Below are 15,408 nucleotides of genomic sequence, written 5' to 3' on the forward strand. Positions count from 1 at the left end.
TTCCTCATAGCCTCCATGACCCTGTGTCATCACAGCCATGCGTTATTCTGACACCTCACTGTGGCTTTCACCAATTACACTAGACGTTTCCTTAGAGCGAACGCTCATGAGATGTAGGTTATTAATTTACCGGAAACTGGGGAAGTTTCTGAGACATCTCAGACGGGGCCTCTGTGCAATGTGGTGCAATTAGAAGTTCGTGGAATGATGAAGTCTTGTGGAGGAGGGGTCTTGATACAGTGGCTGTTAATGGGGGTTGTGCAATGAGACAATGTCTAGTATAGCTACAGTATAAAAGAATATAAACATACATGCATTGAGCCATAGGGGGTCATTCCAAGTTGAACGCTCGCTAGCTACTTTTAGCAGCCGTGCAAACGCATAGTCGCCGCCCATGGGGGAGTGTATTTTCGCTTTGCAAGTGTGCGAACGCCTGAGCAGCCGACTGCACAAAAACATTTTGTGCAAAACAAGACCAGCCCTGTAGTTACTGATTCTGTGCGATGATTGCAGCGTCGAAGGTCCCGGAATTGACGTCAGATACCCGCCCTGCAAACGCCTGGACACGCCTGCACTTTCCCAAACACTCCCAGAAAACGGTCAGTTGACACCCATAAATGCCCTCTTCCTGTCAATCTCCTTGCGATCGGCTGTGCGAATGGAATCTTCGCTAGATTCAGTACACAGCAGCGATGCTGTTTGTACCCGTACGACGCGCGTGCGCATTGCGTCGCATACGTATGCGCAGTTTTGCCATTTTTTTACCTGATCACTGCGAAAATCGGCAGCGAGCGATCAACTCGGAATGACCCCCATAGAGTGATATCATTGACCTACTGTATGTGTGCACAAGCATTCTAAAGTATACAGTGTATATAAATATATATATATATATATATATATATATATATAAAGCAAATGGAGCACTCACCAGTCTTTTCATGAATTTGAATATCAAATCGAAATTTTATTTCTCCAGACAGCACAGACAGCACAGCATGACTGTTTGCTACAGTCCAATATGATTGTATAGAGCCCAAACGTTTTCGGCCATATCCAGACCGTCATCAGGGGACACAAAGAGCATCAGAGAGCTGTCACATCATAGTTAGAACATCAGCAGCCTAACTGACCATGCCTCACCGGCTCCCTATATACCCATCATTCAAAAAACGCGCCAAAATTGCGTCATTATGTGGGCGGAGTTAGCCCATTGTATTCATCACTATATACCAGAACAACCATGATAACAGTACATATAAGTGCTAGTATAAATCATCTCCCTTTTCTAACACTGTCACCAGTCTTAGACATATTACCATAGATAAACGTACCTGGACGGACGGATATCACATCTCGTAGTGGTTGCCTAGCAACCACCACCGGACCGTCCCTTATCCCCCAGCCGCCAACGAGTGGAAATGACGTATCGGACTGGTTGCCAAGCAACCTTCCGAGCGTCACTCTACAATCTACCAATGACTGCCCGGGCGGAAGTGATGTAAGTAACTAGTTGCCGGGCAACCTTCCGAGCGTCTCACCGCACTAATTACATGTGGTTGCCGAGCAACCTGACATACGCCTCCATAGGACAGTCCCGAATACAAACGGAAGAAACTACAACCCACCGCCAGCCCCAAAACCCACAGTACACAGCAACACGGTCACAACACCATGGGTCAAGTGCTCACACTCGGGGGTCAAAAGGAGAAATCCTAGCATAAAAGCTAAAAGTCAATCACCCAATTACTAATTTACGGGTGACCAATTAGGTTGTTCAGATTAGATAAAGCTATGGGCAGTAAGGAGCCAGTGAGGTACGAACGACAATCAATCATGACAAACAACAACAAAAACACAGATACATAAACATACATACATATGTGCATATGTCTAAAGCACATGCACATATGAACTCGGAATGACCCCCATAGAGTGATATCATTGACCTACTGTATGTGTGCACAAGCATTCTAAAGTATACAGTGTATATAAATAAATATATATATATATATATATATATATATATTTGGGCAGTACGGACAGTGTAAAGGTTAGCATTACCACCTCACAACACTGAGGTCAGTGGTTCGATTCCAACCATGGTACAAACTGTGTGGAGTTTGTATATTCTCCCTGTGCTTGCGTGGGTTTCCTCCGGGTACTCTGGCTCCTCCCCCCACTCCCAAAATTTACTAGTAGGTTAACTAACTTTTACTACTACTAATAATAATAATAATTATATATATATATATATTATATATATATATATATATATATATATATATATATATGTAGTATTAGTGTAATTGGTGCCTTGCGGTGGTTATAACACCTGTATTTTTGTCACATGACCTAATGTCAAATAAAATCTTGTTTAGGAAAACAAACAATACTGTATGTTCCAATATGCAAAATGTATTAAAATTTATAAAAGATCATCTGATACTGTATTGATATAACTGTCTATAAAACATTTCAACCACCACTAACATCCAGTGGTGGTCCACATAAGATCAGATGTACAAATATTTATTTTGCAAACTCCTACTTCAAGGATTGTAAATTGGAGGTCAGATCACAACAAATTGATAACCTGACGCGTTTCGTCTCTCACAGAGACTTCATCAGGGGTACATTTAATTTGAGTAATTAGCCTCAAACAATCAATGGATTAATTTGCTCTGGGATATTAACATCGGTAAAAAATGGATCATCCACTATGAGTACATAGCCAATAATGCCTGGCCAAACACAAGGGATAAAAGTGTGGAAATTATGTAAACAAAAACCCACCGGAGATTCATATAATTCACAACCTGATCATTCTTTAAAATCAGCATGTCATACTCAAAGAATCAAAATCAGTAGTAGCACTCAATTGTTTTGTACCAATAGTGTGCTGTGCTGTGAGTCCCAGTATCACGTATCATGATAAGTTTGTCTGTGACCCCTCACCCTTTCCAGTACCTGATACATAATTATCTCCAGGAATGACTGAGCAACTTCCATTGTTTGTCTGCTTGTGTGCGAGAGGCATTGAATGGGAGCAGTATTTGGAAGGCATGCTGTTCCTTGTAGTGCCAATGGGAGATCCTGGGGGTGGCTCACGGGTAAGTTAGCTCTCTGTCTGGATGTGTTTTAGTATGAGCCTTTATCATGAGGCCTACTGTGACAAATTACATGGCCCTATGTGGGCACTGCTATTATGTAGTGTTAGGACTGCTGATATCGGAGAAGCCATGAAGTGGCCAGCAGCTAAACATGTGTTTGCAAACATGTGTGACTAATTCTCTGAATTTCTATCACCAGATAGGTTCAGGTATGGTTACAGGTAATTTTTAGTGTGCTGAAGGGAAATATAGGAGTGGGAATTTGCACCCCCATCTCTGTTTATTAATAATAATCTATAAGGTTTATCTGAAATCAAACTGATAACAACTTCTTTCTACTTCTTCAAGGCCACCGGGAAATGGGTTCTGTTGTACACTGGCCACCTATGAATGGGTTCTGTTGTACACTGGTCATCTGGGAATGGGTTCTGTTGTACACTGGCCACATGGGAATGTGTTCTGTTGTACACTGGCCACCTGGGAATGGGTTCTGTTGTACACTGGCCACCTGGGAATGGGTTCTGTTGTACATTGGCCACATGGGAATGGGTTCTGTTGTACACTGGCCACATGGGAATGGGCTCTGTTGTACACTGGCAACACGGGGAATGGGTTCTGTTGTACACTGGCCACATGGGAATGGGCTCTGTTGTACACTGGCAACACGGGGAATGGGTTCTGTTGTACACTGGCCACCTGGAAATGGGTTCTGTTGTACACTGGCCACATGGGAATGGGTTCTGTTGTACACTGGCCACCTGGGAATGGGTTCTATTGTACACTGGCCACATGGGAATGGGTTCTGTTGTACACTGGTCACCTGGGAATGGGTTCTGTTGTACACTGGTCACCTGGGAATGGGTTCTGTTGTACACTGGTCACCTGGGAATAGGTTCTGTTGTACACTGGCCACATGGGAATGGGTTCTGTTGTACACTGGTCACCTGGGAATGGGTTCTGTTGTACACTGGTCACCTGGGAATGGGTTCTGTTGTACACTGGTCACCTGGGAATGGGTTCTGTTGTACACTGGTCACCTGGGAATGGGTTCTGTTGTACACTGGTCACCTGGGAATGGGTTCTGTTGTACACTGGCCACCTGGGAATGGGTTCTGTTGTACACTGGTCACCTGAGAATGGGTTCTGTTGTACATTGGCCACATGGGGAATGGGTTCTTTTGTACACTGGCCACCTGGGAATGGGTTCTGTTGTACACTGGCCACCTGGGAATGGGTTCTGTTGTACACTGCCCACACGGGAAATGGGTTCTTTTGTACACTGGCCAACTGGGAATGGGTTCTGTTATACACTGGCCACCTGGGAATAGGTTCTGTTATACACTGGCCACCTGGGAATGGGTTCTGTTGTACATTGGTCACCTGAGAATGGGTTCTGTTGTACACTGGTCACATGGGAATGGGTTTTGTTGTACACTGGCCACCTGGGAATGGGTTCTGTTGTACACTGGCCACACGGGAAATGGGTTCTTTTGTACATTGGCCACCTGGGAATGGGTTCTGTTGTACACTGGCCACCTGGAAATCAAACTGATAACAACTTCTTTCTACTTCTTCAAGGCCACCGGGAAATGGGTTCTGTTGTACACTGGCCACCTGGGAATGGGTTCTGTTTTAAACTGGCCACCTGGGAATGGGTTCTGTTGTACACTTCCACCTGGGATTGGGTTCTGTGTACACTGGCCACATGGCAATGGGTTCTGTTGTACACTTCCACCAGGGATTGGGTTCTGTTTTACACTGGCCACAACTTCTGGCCTTGCTTCTTCAAGGCCACCGGGAAATGGGTTCTGTTGTACACTGGTCACCTGGGAATGGGTTCTGTTGTACACTGGTCACCTGGGAATGGGTTCTGTTGTACACTGGCCACATCGGAATGGGTTCTGTTGTACACCGGCCACATGGGAATGGGTTCTGTTGTACACTGGCCACATGGGAATGGGTTCTGTTGTACACTGGTCACCTGGGAATGGGTTTTGTTGTACACTGGCCACCTGGGAATGGGTTCTGTTGTACACTGGCCACCTGGGAATGGGTTCTGTTGTACACTGGCCACACGGGAAATGGGATCTTTTGTACACTGGCCACCTGGGAATGGGTTCTGTTGTACACTTCCACCTGGAAATCAAACTGATAACAACTTCTTTCTACTTCTTCAAGGCCACCGGGAAATGGGTTCTGTTGTACACTGGCCACCTGGGAATGGGTTCTGTTGTACACTGCCCACACGGGAAATGGGTTCTTTTGTACACTGGCCAACTGGGAATGGGTTCTGCTATACACTGGCCACCTGGGAATAGGTTCTGTTATACACTGGCCACCTGGGAATGGGTTCTGTTGTACATTGGTCACCTGAGAATGGGTACTGTTGTACACTGGTCACATGGGAATGGGTTTTGTTGTACACTGGCCACCTGGGAATGGGTTCTGTTGTACACTGGCCACCTGGGAATGGGTTCTGTTGTACACTGGCCACACGGGAAATTGGATCTTTTGTACACTGGCCACCTGGGAATGGGTTCTGTTGTACACTTCCACCTGGAAATCAAACTGATAACAACTTCTTTCTACTTCTTCAAGGCCACCTGGGAATGGGTTCTGTCATAAACTGGCCACCTGGGAATTAGTTCTGTTGTACACTGGCCACAACTTCTTTTTACTTCTTCAAGGCCACCGGGAAATGGGTTCTGTTGTACACTTCCACCAGGGAATGGGTTCTGTTTTACACTGGCCACAACTTCTTTCTACTTCTTCAAGGCCACCGGGAAATGGGTTCTGTTGTACACTGGCCACCTGTGAATGGGTTCTGTTGTACACTGGCCACATAGGAATGGGTTCTGTTGTACACTGGCCACATGGGAATGGGTTCTGTTGTACACTGGTCACCTGGGAATGGGTTCTGTTGTACACTGGCCACATGAGGAATGGTTTCTGTTGTACACTGGCCACACGGGGAATGGTTTCTGTTGTACACTGGCCACATGGGGAATGGGTTCTTTTGTATACTGGCCACAAGGACTATTGTATCACTGAACTGTGATAGTACCTCACTGTTAGAGTAAAATTTGTGAGGGGCAGTTCTGGTACTGTGTAAATAGTAAATGGAGGTGGTGCCGTTGATATATTTTGCTATCTTTAAAGTAGTGATGAGCGGGTCCGAGCAGACTCGGATCCTCCCAGCTTGCTCGGTTAACCCGAGCGCGCCCGAACGTCATCATCTCGCGGTCGGATTCTCAGGAGATTCGTATTCTATATAAGGAGCCGCGCATCGCCGCCATTTTTCACTCGTGCATTGGTGATGATCGTGAGAGGACGTGGCTGGCGTCCTCTCAGTTTCTATGTTCAATGGGCTGCAAATTGTGCTGCAAATATCTGTGCTCAGTGTGCTGCAAATATCTGTGCTCAGTGTGCTGCAAGTGCAAATATCTACGTTCTCTGCCTGAAAAACGCTCCATATCTGACTGCTCAGTGTGCTGCAAATATCTGTGCTCAGTGTGCTAATTGCTTTATTGTGGGGACTGGGGACCAGCAGTATTATATAGTAGGAGGACAGTGCAGAGTTTTGCTGACCAGTGACCAGTGACCACCAGTATTATACGTTCTCTGACAGAAAAACGCTCCATATCTGTGCTGCATTGTAGTATATAGTAGGAGGACAGTGCAGAATTTTGCTGACCACCAGTATAACTATATATATAGCAGTACGGTACAGTAGTCCACTGCTCTACCTACCTATGTGTCGTCAAGTATACTATCCATCCATACCTGTGGTGCATTTCAGTTTTGCACAGTTTGCTGACCACCAGTATATACTATATAGCAGTACGGTACAGAAGGCCACTGCTCTATCTTCCTCTGTGTCGTCAAGTATACTATCCATCCATACCTGTGGTTCATTTCAGTTTTGCACAGTTTGCTGACCACCAGTATATAATATATAGCAGTACGGTACAGTAGGCCACTGCTCTACCTACCTCTGTGTTGTCAAGTATACTATCCATCCATACCTGTGGTGCATTTCAGTTTTGCACAGTTTGCTGACCACCAGTATATACTATATAGCAGTACGGTACAGAAGGCCACTGCTCTACCTACCTCTGTGTCATCAAGTATACTATCCATCCATACCTGTGGTGCATTTCAGTTTTGCACAGTTTGCTGACCACCAGTATATAATATATAGCAGTACGGTACAGTAGGCCACTGCTCTACCTACCTCTGTGTCGTCAAGTATACTATCCATCCATACCTGTGGTGCATTTCAGTTGTGCATAGTATATATAGTAGTAGGCCATTGCTATTGATATATTACTGGCATATAATTCCACACATTAAAAAATGGAGAACAAAAATGTGGAGGGTAAAATAGGGAAAGATCAAGATCCACTTCCACCTCGTGCTGAAGCTGCTGCCACTAGTCATGGCCGAGACGATGAAATGCCATCAACGTCGTCTGCCAAGGCCGATGCCCAATGTCATAGTAGAGAGCATGTAAAATCCAAAAAAATAAAGCTCAGTAAAATGACCCAAAAATCTAAATCAAAATCATCTGAGGAGAAGCGTAAACTTGCCCATGTGCCATTTACGACACGGAGTGGCAAGGAACGGCTGAGGCCCTGGCCTATGTTCAAGGCTAGTGGTTTAGCATCACCTGAGGATGGAAGCACTCATCCTCCTGCTAGAAAACTCAAAAGAGTTAAGATGGCAAAAGCACAGCAAAGAACTGTGCGTTCTTCTACATCACAAATCCCCAAGGAGAGTCCAATTGTGTCGGTTGCGATGCCTGACCTTCCCAACACTGGACGGGAAGAGGTTGTGCCTTCCACCATTTGCACGCCCCCTGCAAGTGCTGGAAGGAGCACCCGCAGTCCAGTTCCTGATAGTCAAATTGAAGATGTCACTGTTGAAGTACACCAGGATGAGGATATGGGTGTTGCTGGCGCTGGGGAGGAAATTGACAAGGAGGATTCTGATGGTGAGGTGGTTTGTTTAAGTCAGGTACCCGGAGAGACACCTGTTGTCCGTAGGACGAATATGGCCATTGACATGCCTGGTCAAAATACAAAAAAATCACCTCTTCGGTGTGGAATTATTTCAACAGAAATGCGGACAACTGGTGTCAAGCCGTGTGTTGCCTTTGTCAAGCTGTAATAAGTAGGGGTAAGGACGTTAACCACCTAGGAACATCCTCCCTTATACGTCACCTGGACCGCATTCAGCAGAAGTCAGTGACAAGTTTGAAAACTTTGGATGACAGCGGAAGCAGTCCACTGACCACTAAATCCCTTCCTCTTGTAACCAAGCTCCTGAAAACCACACCACCAACTCCCTCAGTGTCAATTTCCTCCTTACACAGGAAAGCCAATAGTCCTGCAGGCCATGTCACTGTCATGTCTGATGAGTCCTCTCCTGCCTTTGGATTCCTCCGATGCATCCTTGACTGTAACGCCTACTGCTGCTGGCGCTGCTGTTGTTGCTGCTGGGAGTCGATCGTCATCCCAGAGGGGAAGTCGGAAGACCACTTGTACTACTTCCAGTAAGCAATTGACTGTCCAACAGTCCTTTGCGAGGAAGATGAAATATCACAGCAGTCATCCTGCTGCAAAGCGGATAACTCAGGCCTTGGTAGCCTGGGTGGTGAGAAACGTGTTTCCGGTTTCCACCGTTAATTCACAGGGAACTAGAGACTTGATTGAGGTACTGTGACCCTGGTACCAAATACCATCTAGATTCCATTTCTCTAGGCAGGCGATACCGAAAATGTACACAGACGTCAGAAAAAGAGTCACCAGTGTCCTAAAAAATACAGTTGTACCCAATGTCCACTTAACCACGGACATGTGGACAAGTGGAGCAGGGCAGACTCAGGACTATATGACTGTGACAGCCCACTGGGTAGATGTATTGCCTCCCGCAGCAAGAACAGCAGCGGCGGCATCAGTAGCAGCATCTCGCAAACGCCAACTCGTTCCTAGGCAGGCTACGCTTTGTATAACCGCTTTCCATAAGAGGCACACAGCTGACAACCTCTAACGGAAACTGAGGAACATCATCGCAGAATGGCTTACCCCAATTGGACTCTCCTGGGGATTTGTGACATCGGACAACGCCACTAATATTGTGCGTGCATTACATCTGGGCAAATTCCAGCACGTCCCATGTTTTGCACATACATTGAATTTGGTGGTGCAGAATTATTTAAAAAATGACAGGGGCATGCAAGAGATGCTGTCGGTGGCCCGAAGAATTGCGGGCCACTTTCGGCATTCAGCCACCGCGTGCCGAAGACTGGAGCACCAGCAAACAGTCCTGAACCTGCCCTGCCATCATCTGAAGCAAGAGGTGGTAACGAGGTGGAATTCAACCCTCTATATGCTTCAGAGGATGGAGGAGCAGCAAAAGGCCATTCAAGCCTATACATCTGCCTACGATATAGGCAAAGGAGGGGGAATGCACCTGACTCAAGCGCAGTGGAGAATGATTTCAACAATGTGCAAGGTTCTGCAACCCTTTGAACTTGCCACACGTGAAGTCAGTTCAGACACTGCCAGCCTGAGTCAGGTCATTCCCCTCATCAGGCTTTTGCAGAAGAAGCTGGAGACATTGAAGGAGGAGCTAAAACAGAGCGATTCCACTAGGCATGTGGGACTTGTGGATGGAGCCCTTAATTCGCTTAACCAGGATTCACGGTCAATCTGTTGAAATCAGAGCACTACATTTTGGCCACCGTGCTCAATCCTAGATTTAAAACCTACGTTGTATCTCTCTTTCCGGCAGACTCAAGTCTGCAGAGATTCAAAGACCTGCTGGTAGGAAATTGTCAAGTCAAGCGGAACGTGACCCGTCAACAGCTCCTCCTTCACATTCTCCTGCAACTGGGGCTGCGAGGAAAAGGCTAAGAATTCCGAGCCCACCCGCTGGCGGTGATGCAGGGCAGTCTGGAGCGAGTGCTGACATCTGGTCCGGACTGAAGGACCTGCCAACGATTACTGATATGTCGTCTACTGTCACTGCATATGATTCTGTCACCATTGAAAGAATGGTGGAGGATTATATGAGTGACCGCATCCAAGTAGGCACGTCAGACAGTCCGTACGTATACTGGCAGGAAAAAGAGGCAATTTGGAGGCCCTTGCACAAACTGGCTTTATTTTACCTAAGTTGCCCCCCCCTCCAGTGTGCACTCCAAAAGAGTGTTTAGTGCAGCCGCTCAACTTGTCAGCAATCGGCGTACGAGGTTACTTCCAGAAAATGTGGAGAAGAAGATGTTCATCAAAATGAATTATAATCAATTCCTCCGTGGAGACATTCACCAGCAATTGCCTCCAGAAAGTACACAGGGACCTGAGATGGTGGATTCCAGTGGGGACGAATTAATAATCTGTGAGGAGAGGGATGTACACAGTGAAAGGGGTGAGGAATCGGACGATGAGGAGGAGCCAGTTTGTGCAAGGAGAGATTGATAGCTTCTTTTTTGGTGGGGGCCCAAACCAACCAATCATTTCAGTCACAGTTGTGTGGCAGACCCTGTCGCTGAAATGATGGGTTTGTTAAAGTGTGCATGTCCTGTTTATACAACATAAGGGTGGGTGGGAGGGCCCAAGGACAATTCCATCTTGCACCTCTTTTTTCTTTCATTTTTCTTTGCATCATGTGCTGTTTGGGGACTATTTTTTTGAAGTGCTAACCTGTCTGACACTGCAGTGCCACTCCTAGATGGGCCAGGTGTTTGTGTCGGCCACTTGGGTCGCTTAGCTTATCCATCCAGCGACCTTGGTGCACCTCTTTTTTTCTTTGCATCATGTGCTGTTTGGGGACTTTTTTTTAAATCTGCCATCCTGTCTGACACTGCAGTGCCACTCCTAGATGGGCCAGGTGTTTGTGTCGGCCACTTGTGTCGCTTAGCTTAGCCATCCAGCGACCTTGGTGCACCTCTTTATTTCTTTGCATCATGTACAGTTTGGGGACTATTTTTTTGAAGTGCCATCCTGCCTGACACTGCAGTGCCACTCCTAGATGGGCCAGGTGTTTGTGTCGGCCACTTGGGTCGCTTATCTTACTCACACAGCTACCTCATTGCGCCTCTTTTTTTCTTTGCGTCATGTACTGTTTGGGGAGTGTTTTTTGGAAGGGCCATCCTGCGTGACACTGCAGTGCCACTCCTAGATGGGCCAGGTGTTTGTGTCGGGCACTTGGGTCGCTTAGCTTAGTCATCCAGCGACCTCGGTGCAAATTTTAGGACTACAAATAATATTGTGAGGTGTTCAGAATAGACTGAAAATGAGTGGAAATCATGGTTATTGAGGTTAATAATACTATGGGATCAAAATGACCCCCAAATTCTATGATTTAAGCTGTTTTTGAGGGTTTTTTGTAAAAAAACACCCGAATCCAAAACACACCCGAATCCGACAAAAAATTATCAGGGAGGTTTTGCCAAAACGCGTCCGAATCCAAAACACGGCCACGGAACTGAATCCAAAGCCAAAACACAAAACCCGAAAAATGTCCGGTGCACATCACTACTTTAAAGCTGACTCAGTTAAGCACAATAACTCGTAGGAACCTTGCACAATGAGACTCTGCGTGATATTTCTGGTAAGAAACATCACTTAAGATTACTTACGTCCCACAAAAGTGTGAGCAACATGAAGCAATGTTTTATCTACAGTACCACAATATCTGGACGTTGCTGCACATCACATGTCTCCAGCGGGGGAGTTCTGATAATGATACTGCTCCTTTGTCTTTAAGAGACCAGCTTTTCCTGCAACCGATGTAATATGGTCCTAAAGTGTTAGTAGACTTGAATTTATAGTGACTTTGTAACAATTTCAACCAAGCAGAGCCAGCCCTAGGCATAGACAGTATAGGCAAATGCCTAGCGGCATCTAGGTTGGCTGGACATCTAAATTCTAATTAGCAATTTGATGCTGTAGCTTTACTGCAGCTGCTGTAGCTTTATTGCACCGGGGGTTGCCAGTGTGATAAAGTTTTCTATCATTGTGGTGAAGTGTGCATGACTACATGACGTCACACAGCATCGCTGGGTCAGGCAGAGCAGAGGAGCCATGACAGCGGGCAGCCAGAAGATATCAAAGAAGGTTAATGGGTGGCTGGATATACGCTTCTGTGGGCTGGGCCGGAGTCTGTCAGGATTTATTCATGTTGAGATATTACATATATATTAGTGTGCACTATTTTAACAACGTTCTGGATCTGAGGCTGTAGAGACACTTGTGTGGGCTGGAGAAACACAAGGGGGATTAGGCTATGTGGGATTGGAAGCACAACACAATGGGTGGTAGGGAGCACAGCAACATGACGGCATGCCCTTCTGTAAAAATATTCCACTTTTTCATGTACGCATGCACCCTCGCTGCATTCAGAAGCACCCACATTGGGGGCACCAGACAAAATCTTGCTAGAACACCAAATTGGTAAGGTCTGCCACCTAGCACATTATTAATAGCTCTCACAACAGGGCTGAAACTAGGATTTTTGTCTCCTGGAGTAAGGCAGTAACTTGATGCCACCTCCCCCCAATTCAAATTATGCCTTGCAGAAGTGCCCGTTATTCACGTTACACCACACAGTAGTACCCATTATACACTTTACGCCACACAGTAGTACCCTGTATACACATTATGCCACATAGTGGTACCCCTTATACACATTACACCTCACAGTAGTACCCCTGATACACATTACACCACACATTAGTACCACTTATGCACATTACCTTACATAGTAGTACCCCCTATAAACATTATGCCACACAGTAGTATCCCTTACACAGATTACGCCACACAGCAGTACCCCTTATTCACGTTACACCACACAGTAGTACCCGTTATACACATTAAGCCACACAGTAGTACCCATTATACATGTTATGCCACACAGTAGTAAACCTAATACACTGTACGCCACAGTAGTGCGCCTTATACACATTATGCAACACAGTAGTGCCCATTATTTATGTTACACCACAAAGTAGTACCCCTTATACACATTATGCCACAGTAGTACCCCTTATACACGTTACGCCACACAGTAGTACCCTTTATACATGGTACACCGCACAGTTGTAACAAATCATAGACAACAACAAATGAGGACACTTTTGTAGTAGTGCATCCAGTGTGTGACCAGTATAACCAGTGCCGCCTGGGATCAGACTGGACATAGAGTTATAGGTACACCAGTGTCAGTGACTCACCCGGAAGTCTAGCTCACACACTGACATGCTGATCTGGGTGGCAGGTTACAGGCACTGTGTACTCTCCATGGGGTGACCCAATCTCCCTCCTGTGATCCTGCTGGCGACATTTAGCTCCTAGTCCAGGAAGCAGAGTAGCCCCAGTCCCTGGCAGTGGCCACTCCACCTCACGCCACTCCCTCCTCAGGTATATGGGAGGAGGTGGAGTGGACCGTTTACAGCATTAGCACACACACCGTATAACACAGACGCAACCACTACCATACACACAGTGTACCGACTGCCCACACACTCCTACTGTACTACAAAGTACACCTGCAGGAGAGGAGACACAGTGTTGTTTTCAGTGCCCACTCAAATCCAGTACCTGGGGCATGTGCGCCCCCCCCCCCCCCACCCATCCACCCCCACCCACACCCACACACACACATTTATCCCCATTTTCGAGGGGCTGTTCTGAAAAGTGGAATGTAAGCCTTCACCTATGTATGTGTTATGCTGGCTGATAGGTTAATTTGAGCATTAAAGTAATTGGTTTTCTGCATTTTTATAAATGGCCTAACAATGTTTTTATATTTATTTTTTATTGGCCCTGCGGAGATCAGAGATTTGGTCCACAGAACTGTCTACAGTTCTCTGATCTCAATCTGGCTCTACATCTAAAGGTGTATAGGATAATAAAATCATTTGTAATTTGTAACTTACTTTTTTTTTTCCAACTTTAAATAAAAAAATAAAAAAAGATTCTGTAATTGTTTCAACTGCGGGGATTGGTTTCAGCCAAAATCCATCTTTTGGTGCTTTTCAAAATGTTTCTGTTACTTTGAGGATTCTGAATTTCATCAGACAACATATTGCTTTGTGCTGTGTGTGTCTGCAGGGGGGGAGCTGGGGTACGTAATTGTTGAACGTACATCTGTGGAACTGAATTATGAAAGAAAATTGTGTTCCGGAACATATTGTATCTAGAAAGGCACATTTCCAGAAATAATGGTGCCAACTTTGTCACCTGCAAACAGGATTAGTCGAGTTTCTGTTTAACTTTGTGCCATTTTTGTTACTAATTTCGTTCCAACGCCCTCAGGCTTGTTAATAACTAAATAAGACCTTTGCAGCGCTTGCGGCATCAAAGTAAATATGGCAGGGTACACGGAACCCCAAGGCTGTTACCAGTGATTGGATGTAAAATATTTGGATGTCTGATGACTTGTGAGCCAACAAGAACTCATTTCCCTAGTTGAAGAATTTTCATTTTTTAACACAAAACACAAGCTGCTACTGTATATTTTGCATACCAAGCAACATTTAACGTCTTAATTACTTTTTAAAGTATTTTCATTTGTGACTGCAATTATATGCCCCAAAATACATTTGGCTAAGAGTATAGGTCAATTGCTTTCAGAATGAATACACATTTTCTTTATATCTTTTGCATAAAAAAATACTAATTTTGTTTTCGTTGTTTTAGTATTGGCTGGGGGAAATGTTAAATGAAGTTTAAGCTCCAGGCTTTAATGTTCTGACCTGCTGACGACCACAATAGTAGCTCCTTGCAATTTGGAACAAGTCACTGTCTCTGCCAGAACCCCATGTGATTATCTTTTTCTAAGCCTACCATGGGGCAGGGGAACAGTGCCTGAAACATTCTGGGTACAAACAATAAAATTGTCAGAGACACAAATGCTGTGTTACTCTCTTTACAAAAGTGAAGTTACAGGAAGCATTGCTACTTTGTGAATAAACCCAGTGCCTTATAGTGAGACTCTCATCAAACCACCATGGGGTCAAGAGACATAAGCAGGGCTGAAAGTGGTCCTGGAGAGGTGGTGGAACTAATTTAACCCGCCACCTATTTCCCCCCCCCATCCCCACCCCTTGCCAGTGCTAGTTTTTTTCAGCACCCCTTGTAAACTATAAATCAGTTCCCTAATTCTCATACTTTATAAAGGAACATTGATCTCACAAAGAAGCAGCATAGTCACATAACAGTACCCCAAATTCAAATTACACCACACAGTTGCACAATCTTATTCACATTACACCACATGTAGTGCC

Source organism: Pseudophryne corroboree, chromosome 8 (genome assembly GCF_028390025.1).
Source record: "Pseudophryne corroboree isolate aPseCor3 chromosome 8, aPseCor3.hap2, whole genome shotgun sequence".
Taxonomy (NCBI): Eukaryota; Metazoa; Chordata; class Amphibia; order Anura; family Myobatrachidae; genus Pseudophryne; species Pseudophryne corroboree.